The sequence below is a fragment of the Protopterus annectens genome, chromosome 13.part0, assembly GCF_019279795.1.
Source record: "Protopterus annectens isolate FY-2018-M chromosome 13.part0, PAN1.0, whole genome shotgun sequence".
In the NCBI taxonomy this organism is placed as follows: domain Eukaryota; kingdom Metazoa; phylum Chordata; order Ceratodontiformes; family Protopteridae; genus Protopterus; species Protopterus annectens.
Window position 1 is genome coordinate 650,501,258 of NC_056747.1, and position 14,335 is coordinate 650,515,592.

General features: G+C 39.1%; 1 protein-coding gene across 3 annotated transcripts in view; it reads left to right on the forward strand.

Moving 5' to 3' along the window:
* Positions 1–14,335, forward strand: part of TENM1 (teneurin transmembrane protein 1) — a 3,721,864-nt gene that overhangs the window by 301,565 nt on the left and 3,405,964 nt on the right. For all 3 annotated transcript variants that reach the window (XM_044054336.1, XM_044054337.1, XM_044054338.1), the window contains exon 3: positions 7,675–7,823. The gene's annotated coding sequence lies outside the window, so the exon portion shown is untranslated. The remainder of the gene's footprint in view (positions 1–7,674; positions 7,824–14,335) is intronic.

The following is a 14,335-nucleotide window of genomic DNA, read 5'->3' on the forward strand; positions in this document are numbered from 1 at the left end:
ACCTACACTTCTCTCAGCTAGTCAAATTAGAGCAGTCCTGTAATAAAATTTCTAAGTGCTCTGGTAACTGAATTAATCTGAACACATCTATGTCTTGTACTTCAGTTCTTTAATGGTATGGGGCTATTCTACTAGCCTGTATTCACACTTAGACTGCACACATCATCATGTATAGTCTAGACACATGCCCTAGCACTGGGCAATTATTTCACTGTTAAATACCTGACAAAAGATCAATACTCTTTGAACTAACACTTAGCACTCAATCAAAAATGTCAAAGTCATAATGGTTACTGCCAATATTCTGTGTACATTGCTGAACTGTGTGGGACTCTCCCTGAACTAATATCAGAAGTATATTATCTCATCTGCAATTTAAAATCTCACTGAAAATTTGTCTATCAACAAAAGTATTCTGTATTTGTAATAACCCCATTACTAAACCCCTTACTTCTTTTAATTGTATCTTATCTGTATTTTAAAATGTCACTGAAATCATAATTATCATTAGAACAGTCCTGTCCATGTACCTCCCTATTATGCATCCAAATCAAATAAGTCTTGGATAATTCTTACATTTTATCTCCTGTTTACAAATCTCAAGTAAATAACTGGATAAATATGCATATGCCTCATTTGTTGTCTATGTGATGATACACATACCCTGTAAAATAAAGTAGAATGTTTTATAGATGTGTGTGAACTTAATGCTGTAAATGCTGCATCAGGTACTTAACTTTGTGCCTATTAAATGTCAGTTTCATCAGTGTTATATTTTTCTTTTAGATTATTATTACTGACTGTACAAACGTCTGTAATGCAAAGCTTTTTTTTCCCTGGACCTCATCTGAAAAAGTATTTTGCCCAATCATGTGCTCCCAGTAACAAAATGCAGACAAATAAATAAGGTTGCTCTTGAAGTCTTAAAATGGTAGATGGTACACTTCAGATAGTAAACAATGCATGAAGCAATAAGGAAAAGCATTCAGTTTGTGAAGGAGATTTTTGTAGTTAAAATATGAAGAATGTTGTTAAATAATATGAAAGTCACAAAGTTTTAACCCTGGACTAATTTGCATAATGCAGGATGTCAGATAACATATTTGCTTCCTAGTACTAAGAAAGCATGGTATAAATAGCCTAAGACAATAGACTGGAATGTATCTTCTCTAAGGACTGCTATGAAACTGTTTTGGTGCCATAATTAAACTTGCATTTAAGCAGTAATTGTATGTTCCATATAGAACCAAGACAGTCAAAGAATGACTTAATACTAAAATTTTATTTAACTCCTAGCAGGACTATTATAAGTAGTTGTATATGCCCCATAAAAAAGTGGTGGACATCATGATTTTAGGGCTGCAAAAACTGATGCAACACTTCTTTGCCAGTTCTGGAGCAACTGCTTTCATCCATAGGTAATGTTAATCTGTGCCTTTATTTATGGTTTTTCAAAACTATATAAATATTAGTTTAGACCAGCTTTGATGTTTATAGGTAGCAGCACAATATCCTTAGTGGAAACTGTTTTTCATGGTTGCTTATCTCTAGGACGTTATACCAAGTGAAACTGCAAACATCATATAAAACCAGTGTTTAACCACAACAACCAAAATTCAGAAAACACGAGTTACTTCACAAAGCTTGCTACACAGTTAATTAATAAAACAAACCACTCATATAATGAAATAACAGCTCAGACATTAGATGGCATTTATCACCTCTTGTATCGTCTTATACTAAATCCATCGTTACACAGAGAAGTCTACAACACTCCAAATAGTCTTCATAGTAGAACAGTTCACTTTAAATGAGGCCAGTGCATTTATTTTCATTAAACCCTAGCTATAGTCCACTAGCATTGGTGAACCTGCTTTAATGCCATCATGGTAACTATATGATGTTGGTATTCATGATAATGAATCTCTTTGAAGAAATACTTTCATAACATACCTTATTTTATCCTGATTTCTTTTCTCCAAAAGTTACTTGGACTAAGGATTGTTAAACTAATCATTCTTTAAGCTACATTTGACATTACAATCCTCTTTGATAACATTATCCATAGTAATGAGCCCTAAGCAATAACATAGTTATTACCCACGAGGACTTATGATTACATAAGAACACCCATGATATTAATCAGAGAAGGTGTGCACCATCAGATTAGAATTGATCCAAGCTGGGATGGTGCTTTTCACTAAAATAGCTTTTGTTGTAGTCTTTTTGCAGAATCTTAAGGTTTTATGGGTTCTTGTCATTTCTCTGATGACCAGTTATTTAAACAGCAAAAAAATCTGTTTGCCTTTTGAGGCAGTATATTGTTCTTTCGAAAATCAGCTTGACCACCTCACTGCTTTGCATTCAGCTTTGCCCCTTGGATATTATATAGTCATATCAGAAGTCCTTGCTCCTTGGTATAAGGGCAGAACCTTGATTTCAGTGTTTTCTTTTGATGCACTGATATTTTCAGGCCATGTGTTTGTATTTGACAATTTGACCATTGTACAGCTAGAATACTTCCTAGGTTTATTGATGAGTTATTTTTAGTAATGCCTCCCACGTTTATTGATGAGTTATTTTTAGATATGCCTAGCTTTGATTACAAGCTTTTCCAACAATTTACATTCCTAGAGTTTTCTACTAAAATCATTGATTTTTTTTCTTTATTTTGTAATTGAATTTGATAGTGCTAATCATATAAAGCCTGAAATATTTAAAACTAAGCTTTATAATATAGATTTTTTAGAGATACAGTACAATGTAGTAATACCGGATTTTTTTTTTTTTTATCATGCAGCTCATGTTAATTACTACTAAATATACCCATGGCACAATTTCTGTGACTTTCATTAAAAACTGGCAATTAAAAATTATGTGACATTGTGCATAATTCTTTGGATGCTTTATAATCAGAATATCTTAATATAACAAATAAGCAATGAGATCTCTCTAAAAACGATGTTCCAGTCCTTGCATATTATATTAACATTTTTGTTATCTGGAAACATTACGAACAGAAATGCAACCAAGGTGCCATTCTGTAGCTTACAATTAGTAGCTTTGGTCAGAGGTCCACAACTTAGAAATGAGACGTGTAATGCAATCACTTATTTTTAGGAGGGATATAAACTTTAAAAGTGACTTTTTTTCTGTTTCCACAACATTTGCTTAATGGCTCCTCTTTTCTGTACCCCACTAGGCAATTCATTTCTCATTCAAGACAAGGTCCAGAAGTCACCAATCATGGCAAGATCTGCCTGGCTCATTCAGCCCATGACCTATGACCCTAATCACCTATTTTCCCCTATGATTATGAGAGATGCTGGCCATTCTATAGACCGTGTGAATTATTCTAAGCCCCACCCCGTTCTCGTGCTAGAAGCTTGTATGCTGGTTAATGCTGCCATTTAGAAGACATGCTAACACCTATGCTCATGCTCTTCTATTGAAGTGGTGCAATGCTAAGCTGCAGACATTCTACAGATCCTGTGAATTATTCTAAGCCCCACCCCATTCTCGTGCTAGAAGCTTGCATGCTGGTTAATGCTGCCATTTAGAAGACATGCTAACACCTATGCTCATGCTCTTCTGTTTATGTGGTGCAATGCTAAGCTGCAGATACATGCTAGGCATTTTTCTACAAGAACTTACCTGTACTTCTGTAGGTGTCACCAGTGCAACTTCCTTCACCAAAATGTACAAACTGTTATTTTAAATGTAAATGTTCAGTCCCATTCATCCCATCCCAGTCCCTCCAGTGCCCAAGCTACTAATCAGACAAGAATTGTCTAGGGTGCACTCAAGGCATAATTCCTCTAGCTGTTTAAAATTTTAGTGACCAGTACACCACATTGCTCCAGCTGGATAGTCTTCAGGGCTTCAAAGAGCTGTGAAGCTGGTCTGCTGCTGTGAATGCTTACTGCCAGACTTAAACAAACTGCAGATACAGTGACCATCAGGGAACTGACTTAATATCTGTTAAGAAATTGGTTAACTTAATTGCATTTGAATGACTGTATTTGGCTCCAGTTCTCAGACATGGTGTTGCTGATCAGAGTACTGTCTAGTGCGGAATACGTTTGTAAGGGAAAGAAACTTATCTATGTCTTGACTATCTGGTTAGGTTAAACTGCAGTTTATTTTTATTTTACAGCAAAAGGTAATCAGCCTGATTCTGCTGCATACTGAGTTGCTTCTTTGGGGAAAGGAATGAGTGTCCTGGAAAAATCACAATCACCAGGAGAGGTGCAAGGTATTATTCATAGGCTGAGTATCTCTAATTGCTATTCAAAAATTACTGTGACCTGAGTGCGTTTGTTCTATACTTGGCACAGCTTCACAGAGTTTTACATTTATCAGCAGTGTGGAAATATAGCACAAGTTATTTGAGACAATATAGCTTTAGTTTCCCTTTTCTACCCACACTATTGGATTTGATCTTAAACCAGTCCCTTTAACACCAAGAAAAGGTTTTATTCTTTATTCCTGCTTTAAATATCTCAGATCACTTTTGTTGATGTAATCTACCAAACATTGACCCAAGTTCACTTCCACCCCCCCCCACATTGCCTTTTTTTGAGTAGGTAGGGAGAAGTAGGATACCCCCTAACAAAAATGACTATCCCTCACCCTATCCGCAGACCAACTCCCAGCTGAATATCTGCAAATGATGGCTGACACTATTGCCTTTCCAATCTCTATCCTAATCAACCGAACCTTTTCTGAAGCCAAAATTCCCAATATCTGGAAAACATCTTATGCCATTCCATTACATAAAGGAGGTCCCTCTACTGAATACTCCAACTATAGACCCATAGCCATACTCTCCCCACTAGCTAAGATAATGGAGAAATGCATAAATAAACAACTTATGCAACATCTAATCCAGAATGACTTGATGGCTGAGACCCAACATGGCTTTCGACCACATCATAGTACTACCTCTGCCCTATTATCCTTCACTAACACTATTAATGATAAACGCAACAATAATCAAACCTCGTCTGCCCTCTTCCTAGACCTTTCCGAGGCCTTTGACATGGAGGACCATCAACTTATAATTTCAACCCTGCAGAATCTCAGACTACATCCCAGTGCCCTTCTATGGTTTAAATCCTATCTCAATGACAGGCAACAAGCAGTCATCTGGCAGAATAAGCTCTCATATCTCTTACCCAATGCTATTGGAGTTCCACAAGGCTCCATACTAGGACCACTATTGTTTTCCATCTTTATTAATGATCTTCTTTCCATCATACCAAACACCAGCTGTATCCAGTATGCTGATGATTCCACTTTAATCTGCTCAGCTACATCTCCTGATGATCTAAAAAGGGATACCCAGGCTACTTTTACTGTGGTAGAAAGCTGGCTATCCAAACATCGCCTACTACTAAATCCCAAAAAAAACCCAAAATGCTCATATTTCCACCAACCCAAAGGTCCATACCCTTCTCCTTTACCATTCAAGCTAATGATGGGACAGTCATCTCCCCTGACCCCAATACCAAATTGCTAGGTGTCACTATTGATAATTACTTAAAATTTGACCTCCATGTAAGCCAGACAATCAAAACCATTAACAAAAAACTCGGTTCACTCTACAGAGTAAAAACCTTCCTCACCCCCATAGCTAAAATAGCCATTGCACGCTCGCACCTACTATCCACCCTCCTATATGCTTCCCCACTTCTAGAAAATACAAGTAAATCTGAACTTAAACTTACAGCCTGCTATAATCACATCGCTAGGTTTGCTATGGGTTCTCCTTTCAGAACCCACCACTGCATTAACCTCAAACTACTTGGATGGTTGGAATTTCCCAATCTTGTCAAGTATAACCTGCTAATATTGGCTAATAAAATCCTAAAGAACCCAAATAACACTCTAGCCCTTAGTCACCACATCTTCCCCCATAATAATTCAAGACTGCTCCGCTCATCCAATAAGCTACAAATCCAAACAACTAAAATTAACAACGTGGCTGGCATGGCCCTATTTGCAAATTCTGTAAGTAGAACCTGGAACAAACTTCCAGACGCCATTACCAAGCTCTCCTCCACAGATCAATTCAAAGCCTCTGTCAAACAATACCTGGAACAAAAATGGATATGCCACTGTGACAAACCTGACTAACTTTAAATAATGCATGTAATTTTACTTATCTAATTTGTGTTTTCCTTTTTGTAATCTAATACCACCCTCAAAATTGGAAATTTGTAACACTGATTGTCAGAATGTACTTCTGTTTTCCTTTTCTTAACTACACTATTACCTAATAATTTTATGTATAACCAATGTTCTTTTACTCGACCGCTATTATTCTTGTATTCTGTTGGAGCTTATCTCCCCGGGCCTCCGCTGAAAATGGACATGGTTCCAGTCGGACTTTCCCAGTCAACAAATGTAAAATAAATAAAATAAATAAATAAAATAAAAAAATGCACCTTGTTAGTTGCTAAACCTTCAGTACCTGAAATTGTGCTTTTCGCTTAGTTCTCATTGTTAGTTAAAACTCTCATAAGTTTATTTACCATCCTGCCTGCTAAATACTTAGACAACCTCAGGGACACAGTCTGCCTGTATGCCATCTGTTGCTTATCTAGCAGCAGTAGACACCCTGTGACAGCAAACAATACTGCCTCTTGCTTACTGAAAAAACAAAAAATCATTATTGTAATTTGCACTGATTTTACTTGCGAGAAGTATAGATATAAATGTATTAAATCCAGTGGCTAGGGTCTTATCAAAACTTAGTCAGTGCCCGCAGGTTATCAGCACCTACACTTACCCACATCACCATGCACGTAACTAAAACTATGTCTTCTTATGCTTATGGACTTAAGAAACATCTCCCAGGTCTTTAAGACCACTGAGGCAGAAACCTGACCAAGTCATCTCAACAGCACAAAGACAATATTAGACTCTCAAATACACCTCCTTTCTCTACAAAGTACTGCCAAGAAGGATCACCCATCTGGCCTCGAAACCTGACCATCTAATTCACATGGAAATGAACCTAGTCATAGGTGATTCCCTAGAGATGAATACAGATGCAGCACTCGCTAGGTTGACATGAAAAGAGTGAAGTGTGTTACCTTGCTGATGATAAAGCCCCAATATGAACAGAAGTATTTGACTTTAATAACTGCCTGAGTTTTTTTTTTTTTTTTTTGCTGCAGTTACAAGGGAGTTCAGTATGTGTCTGTCCAGAAGGAAAATGCTGGCAACCATAACTGCATTGTGTAGGATGACTAGTTCCTCACCCATCAGGGCTTTTGCATATTGGCAAAACATTCTTCATGGATAATTTAAAAGCAGCACTTCTCAATAATAATAGAAGCCACAACAATATAAAAAATAATAACAAAATAAAATAACATCAGTTGAGACAGATCATTTTCTACACCTAAAAATGGCAAATGCATCCTGTGCAGGCAGTATCTATACTGTTCTTATTTATTTGCTGTTTGTGTTGGTATACCGGTTTGTGGGAGCAGTTTAATTAATGAATTAATTTGTGTGTCAGCAAAAGCGTTAGGAATGAATTCAAGTATAGTATATTCCATGTAGAAATGGAATACAGGAAGAAATAAGAGTGAATAGCTGTCTTGGACAAAAAAAAATAAAAAAAAAAAAATATCCCTAACTGGTTTACTTGTTTTCTTATAGGAAAATGGTGCAATTCCTTCCAGTAAAGACGTGAGTTAATGGCAGACGTGTGCAGTTTCAGTTGCTCAGCACAAGTGTCACAGATGTTTATTCATACCTGCTGCTGCTTGTATCCTTCTCCCCAGATACATCACCAGAAGAACTCAGTGGTAAGGAAAATATCCAACACGAGTTGGTCATTATTCATGCTTTACAAGTGCCTCATACATTGCTGAGCCAAAGTGCTTGAAATATAAATTCATAATAAGTTATAAAGGCATAAGCCAGCAGAAGTTTAGTAAATAACAACTGTCATAGTATACTTTTTATTTTAATGAAGTAATTAAACCGCACATCAGAAATAACTGCAAGAGTAAACCATTTTAAAAGTTAACTAAACATGTATTGCTGTTTATGGCTAATGCCTTGTCAGTTGTTTACTGCAATATAAGATAGAGCTAGTCTAAGATATATAGACACATATGTATTATCTGTGTGTTTGAGGCTTGTGTGTGTGTATTTGCACGAGTATGTATGTACACGTGTCTATGAAGGTGTTTGTGCATAGATGTAGCTACAGATATATGAATATATACAAAATTAAAATCGATTCTTAGTGCAAAACCTACACTTAGAGCAGATGATTACAGTATTAAAATGTCAATATCTACTTATTGTAGTTCAGAGTTTAATTCTCATCTGCTATTGGTCTAGTTTACAATGCTGAGCAAGTCACTTAACCAGAGTGTGGTCTGGGAAAAATGGGCTAGGATCCTAATACATGCCTAGTAATTACATACGACAACTTAAAACAAACCAATAGTATTAGCAGTTGCAAGGCTAAGAAAAAAAAATCACAAATTATGGTGAATGAGTGCATCAACCTAAAAAATGCCAAATTTCAACTAAGAGACCATCCAGTTTTGATATTTAATTTTTTTTTATGGAACAAAACTGATGCCAGGGTGAATTTATGAAGCCAGACAGATCTGCAGTACTGAGTAGCACATTATGCTTCTATTTTCAAGGGGGACACTAGACCCCATTCAAGTGGAAGAGGAGGGAGCGAATCAAAGCGAAATTCAGTCGTTCCGTACATCTGTCAATCCGCACCCCCTTTTTATAATTTTTTGCACATAGAGGCAGGGTATCACTTCAACACCGACAGTCATCTAGAGACAATGTTCACATTGCTGGTTGGCTAGAACTGAAGTCGAGTAATTGAGTAGAAAGTCTTTTTGTAGCTCACAGCTTAATATACTGTACTACGATAACACACATGGTAACTATTAAGTAAAACATGGAGCTTTGAGATACTGAGTCTGAGAGGGAACTGCCTGGCCCATAAAGGAACATTTTAGGAGTCATTCACAGTTATGGGTAACATACAGGGACCATTTAACACAACTGCTGCAGAACACGCACATAGGTTCATAGGTAGGTACTATCAGCCCTAGGGCCTATACAAGCCTAGCCAAAAAAGTACCCTGGCTTTCGCCAGCCAAGAAAATTATTTTCCTGTGCGCCTGTCGAGCAGAGCCACAGAAGTGATCCCCGGGGTGAATTTCCTATCTCCCATCCAATCATCAAGATTTTTCTTGAAGAGTGCTAATGAAGAGCTTTGTTTGATATAGGAAGGTAGTTTATTCCAGAGTATGGGAAGTCTCAGGGACAGGAATCTATCCCTCCAGCATGTTCTGTTTATTGTGGTGACAAGGTTTAGGTCCCTAGAGCATGTAGCTCGGAGGGATTGGGATTTCTTTAAGTGGAGCATGTCCAACAGCTCTGGGTTTGACTAGCTTTGTATATTAGACAGAGATCGCCTCTGAGTAGGCGATATGCGATGGACTAAAGCTGGAGTTTTTTGAGACGGTCTGCATAGGGCATCTGTTTGAGGCCAGTAATCCTCTTTGTGAGGTATTTCTGTGGCCTATCCAGTTGTTGATGTCTTGTGAGGTACATGCCAAAAGGGGCATTGTACTCTATAATGGGTCTAATGAGTGATGAGTAGAGGGGAACAATGACCTCTTTTGTCCTGATTGAGAAACCTTTTGTGATGAGGTGTGCCACATAGAAGGATTTCCAGACTACTGTGGTGATGTGATTATCAAAGGAGAGACTACTTTCCACCTGTGTCCCAAGATATCTCATCACACTTTCGTTGTTAAGTAGACTACCACCTATGTGGTAGCTCATGGGTATAGAGTTTTTACCAAAGGGGATGTCAATGCACTTTTTGGCATTGAGCTTGAGACCATGGCTTTGACACCAGGCATCTGTCTCAGTGAGGCCCTTTTGTAGGATGTCCACATTGTTAGGAGTTTCAAGTATGGCTCCTAGTTTGCAGTCATCTGCACACTTCCTTAGCAAAAGACCTTTTGTGTTAACCTGTGCTTCGGCAATCCATCTTGTGTCATAGGGATTTATACCTAGTTTAGTGAGTTTATCTATAATTCCAGAGTGGAGGATGGTATCAAAAGCCTTGGCAAGATCTAGATAGGCTGTGTGAACCACCTTACCCTCGTCTACAGCTTTGGTGACTGCTTCAAAGAAGTCAATCAAGTTTAGGAGGCATGATCTGCCTTTTACAAACCAGAACTGGGTGGGGTCCAGAGTTTGGAGATTACCAGTGTCTTTGTTTATAAGTTCCACGATGATGCATTCCATGGCCTTGAAGATCAGGCTCATTAGGCTAATGGGGCGGTAGTTCCCAGGGTCTGTGGTGGCTCCCCCTTTGTGGAGTGGGATAACAGATGCTGTGTGCCATTCAGCAGGCACAAAGCCTGAGGTGAGGCTATGATTGAACATTGTGCTTAGGTGGGGTGCCAGTTCATTCTGTAGTTCATATAGAATGCAGCCTGGGATGTTGTCAGGTCCCATGGATGCTGTGTTCTTGGCTTTGGAGAGAGTGTGGTTTTTACCTGTGCAGCCATGATTACAGGAACTTTGCATTCTCCCGGTATAGAGATGGGCCCTTTAGAGGAGGGGGTTAAAGTTAGCACTGAACCTTTCTGCGAGGATGTTGGCAATATCAGTTGGTTCTGTATATTTAGTGCCATTGTGCTGTAACTCAGAGCAGATCTGAGTGTTGCCATTGAGATTCTTGCCATAGCTATAGAATGCTTAGTGGTTGTCTTTAGAATCAGTGGTGATTTTGTTTTCATAACTAGCTTTGGAGTATTTTGAGGGATTTCAGCTTCTTGCTGAGGCTGAACAGGGAGTTCTTCCAGTCATGGGATTTTACTTTTTTTTGCAATAGTTTCTTCTGTTGTAGAGTTGGTTTATGGCAGGGGACCACCAGATTGGCTTCCTTTTTTTGGAGGATAGCATCTTGGTTATGTTAGGGATAGCACAATCCATGCACTCGTGTAATTGCTTATAAAGTGCATTTGTGTAGGATTCAGCAGTCGTACCTCTATTGTCCATCTGCATGGGTGTCATGAAGTTTGCCACTTTTGTCTTAAGAAGTGTGAAGTTGGCTTTGGAGAAATGTTTTACAGTGGTTTCCCTAATGGGGGGTGGGGGCGGGATGTGGATTTTCAGGCTGATTAGCTTGTGGTCAGATCTGACCAATGAGTAACTGACCACTGGTGTGGAACACCGGTCACCCATTATGGTAATGACTGGGTCTAGGATATTGTTTCCCCTAGTGGGGGTGTGGATAAGTTGATCCAAGGCATTGGAATTTATGAATTTCAGAAAACGTTGAGCAAAAGAGTTGGTACATGAGTAGTTTTCACAGTTAATGGTGGAGTAGTTGAAATCGCCCATTATTAGGGTGTAGGGTTGTACCCTAATATTTTCCAGTGTATCAAGAATTGAGGATTGGGAATCCTGGGCCATGGTGGGGAATCTGTAGCAAGTTACAATTTGGATTGTGGTCTTGCCCAGAGTTAGTCGCACTTGGATAATCTCATATACATTATGCTGAGCAACTAGCCTGGAGGTGTGGATATTATTAATGAATATGGACATGCCTCCACCTTTAGTGTTAGTGTTTCAGTCCAGGTTAGGTGGCCGAAAGGGGTGGTATGAATTATAGCCTGGTAATGCAGGAGTGCTCTCTGGAGCCTTGAACCAAAAATCTGTATCTACACAGATGTCGATGTTCTCCATTTTAAGGAGTGCCTCAAGTGAATGCATTTTGAGGTTTAGACTTATAGCATTGAGTAGCATTACCCTCAGATTTTGCTTGCTTGTACCTGTTACGATGGTGAATTTGTCATTTGAACCTTGCCTAAAAAAAAGGCACGATAGGGGTGGCAAGAGCCTTGGCCAGTATCAGGAAGCCCAAGGGCAACATGTGCAGGCCATCTCTGGCAAAGCATCGTGGTCTGTCGATCATGTCATCTCAGGCAGCCAGATACTGGATCCCCTTAGAATGACATCAGAAGCTTAGCCAATTGTTGAAGTCAGTCATTTTGTCCTTGTACTGTGGTGGTATTCTGGGTGATGGCAGGATGCTACTCAGGACTAGGGTCATACCTGCCTGGGATAGAAGATTGGAGCGCTCCTCCATGTCTCTTTTCATGTAGTCCAGGGAGGTACATCTCAGGTCATTCACACCAACATAGACAATGACAGAGTCATATTTGTACTTGTTGTGGAGTGAACTGAGTGTGTGCATTATGTAGAAGATCCTGTCACCCGACAAGCAGCTGAAAGTAACTTTCTCTTTGTTTAGCCTGGTGAGTGGAACATCAGTGTCCCTGACTATAGAGTCACCTATGACTAGAGTGTTGGGTACATTGTTATGCCTTATGGGCTGTGGTTGAGTGGCACACTGAGTTTGTGGGCTATGTGTCATTTGGGTTATGTTGGGGACTAGAGTTTGCATGCGTTTCTGCTTTGGAGGTCTCTGTTGCTTGAGCATATTTTTATATAGAGCCTCCGTGAATGTAGGTGTGTGTTTTGTGTTGCTATGTGTATGTTTTGGTGGTGTAGGTTTTGAGGGACTGTGTGATGAGTGTGGTGTGGTGCAAGTGTTTACCTTCTCCTCTTGACTGTCTAGTCCAGTCTTGGGTGAAGAGAGCTTTGCTTCCAGTTTGGCTCTATAAGTTCATCTCTCACAGGTTGTAGTGTTGGGTGGTAGGAGGAAAGGTTTGTCTGTGTACATGAGGCAATTGTTGCATTGCCCCAAGATGCCCAGATTCATCAGGTAGACAGGAGAAAACACCGGGAGCTGACCCTTAGACATGCCTGGATAGGTGCTTATTTAAGTACTAAAAACTGTTTTCCTCTAGACAAGTGAGGAAAGTTGAGTGCTGTAGTAATTTGTAGCTTATTTAGTGCTTACAATGAGTTCTGAACAAGTGCTAAGCTCAAAGAAACAGATTTGTGTGCCAAAACTAAAAAAACTGGCTAGTTCTAAGGGAAAATTTGAAGAGCAGACTTTATGGCACCACGAATAGTTTAACCCTAGCTATGCATAAAGTGTATTGTTTTTTAATACAACATTAGCAAATGAGCATACTGATTTAAACAAATTAACCAATAAAAAGCTAAAACCTGAGCCCCATTCCAGCAGTCTTCGATCAGAAAAGTTCTAACTGCACACTCCTGCCACTAGGGTGCAGAGGAACCTTCTCCAAATAAAGATGGTCTGGATTAGTGCTCACGTTATACAAACAAAGCTAGATTCAGCAGGTCTGAATTTAGTCTATGCTACAGCAAACAAGGTGTACCAATTTCAGAAAGAAACTGTTCATATAAGCAGGCACAATAAGCCTTTAACCAGAAAGTCCCAGCTCAGAAGGGCAGATTCTATCCTGTCCTCCCACAAGTGTGCAAACCACACTTTCTTAATGTGAAATAACTGTCCCAAAGCCCAAGTGCTTAAACCAGAACCAGGACTAATACACTCTTAGAATAACAGACACTGAGCCTTCAGTCAGCAACTCCCAACTTACAAGGATGTAAGCTACCTGTCCTGGCACAACCGTGCAGACCATATACCTTCTTAATGTAAAATAACTGGTCTGAAGCCCAAGTGCTTCAACCAAAGGCTTAGAATAACAGTTACAATTTAATCAGGCTACTAACAAGCGGTAATAAATGCAGCAGAATAAATGCAATAAAGTAGAAAGAAACACAAATACAGTAAAATCAGATGAATAAAGTGCAATTTTTTTATAGAACAATAGAAAACGAGCAAACTGATTTAAACAAATTACCCAATTAACCAGTAAAAAAGCTCAAAACTGAGCCCTGTTCCAGCAGTCTTCAATCAGACAAGTTCTAACTCCACACTCCTGCCACTAGGGTGCAGGGGAACCTTCACTAGATTTGTGCTGTGTGTGTTTCTTAGGTAGGTAATATGCAAAATTATGTTTTTATAATAAATGTCATGTGTTACTGCAGTGGAGAATAAATCTTACATGGAAGTATGCAATACAGTTTATGCATAACACAATGACATTGCAAGAATACAGCTTCCATAGGACCCAACAATATCCCTGGATGTGTTCTACATGAACTACAAAGTGAACTGGCACCACATCTGTGTGCCCTGTTCAATCACTGCTCACCTCAGGCTTTGTACTTACTGAATGGTGCACTGCTATTCATCCCTCTTCATAAAGGGGGAGCGACTACAGACCCTGGGAATTATTGCCCCATTAACCTGATGAGTCTGATATGTAAGGCTATTGAGTGCATCATCATAGGTTCATAAATTAGTACT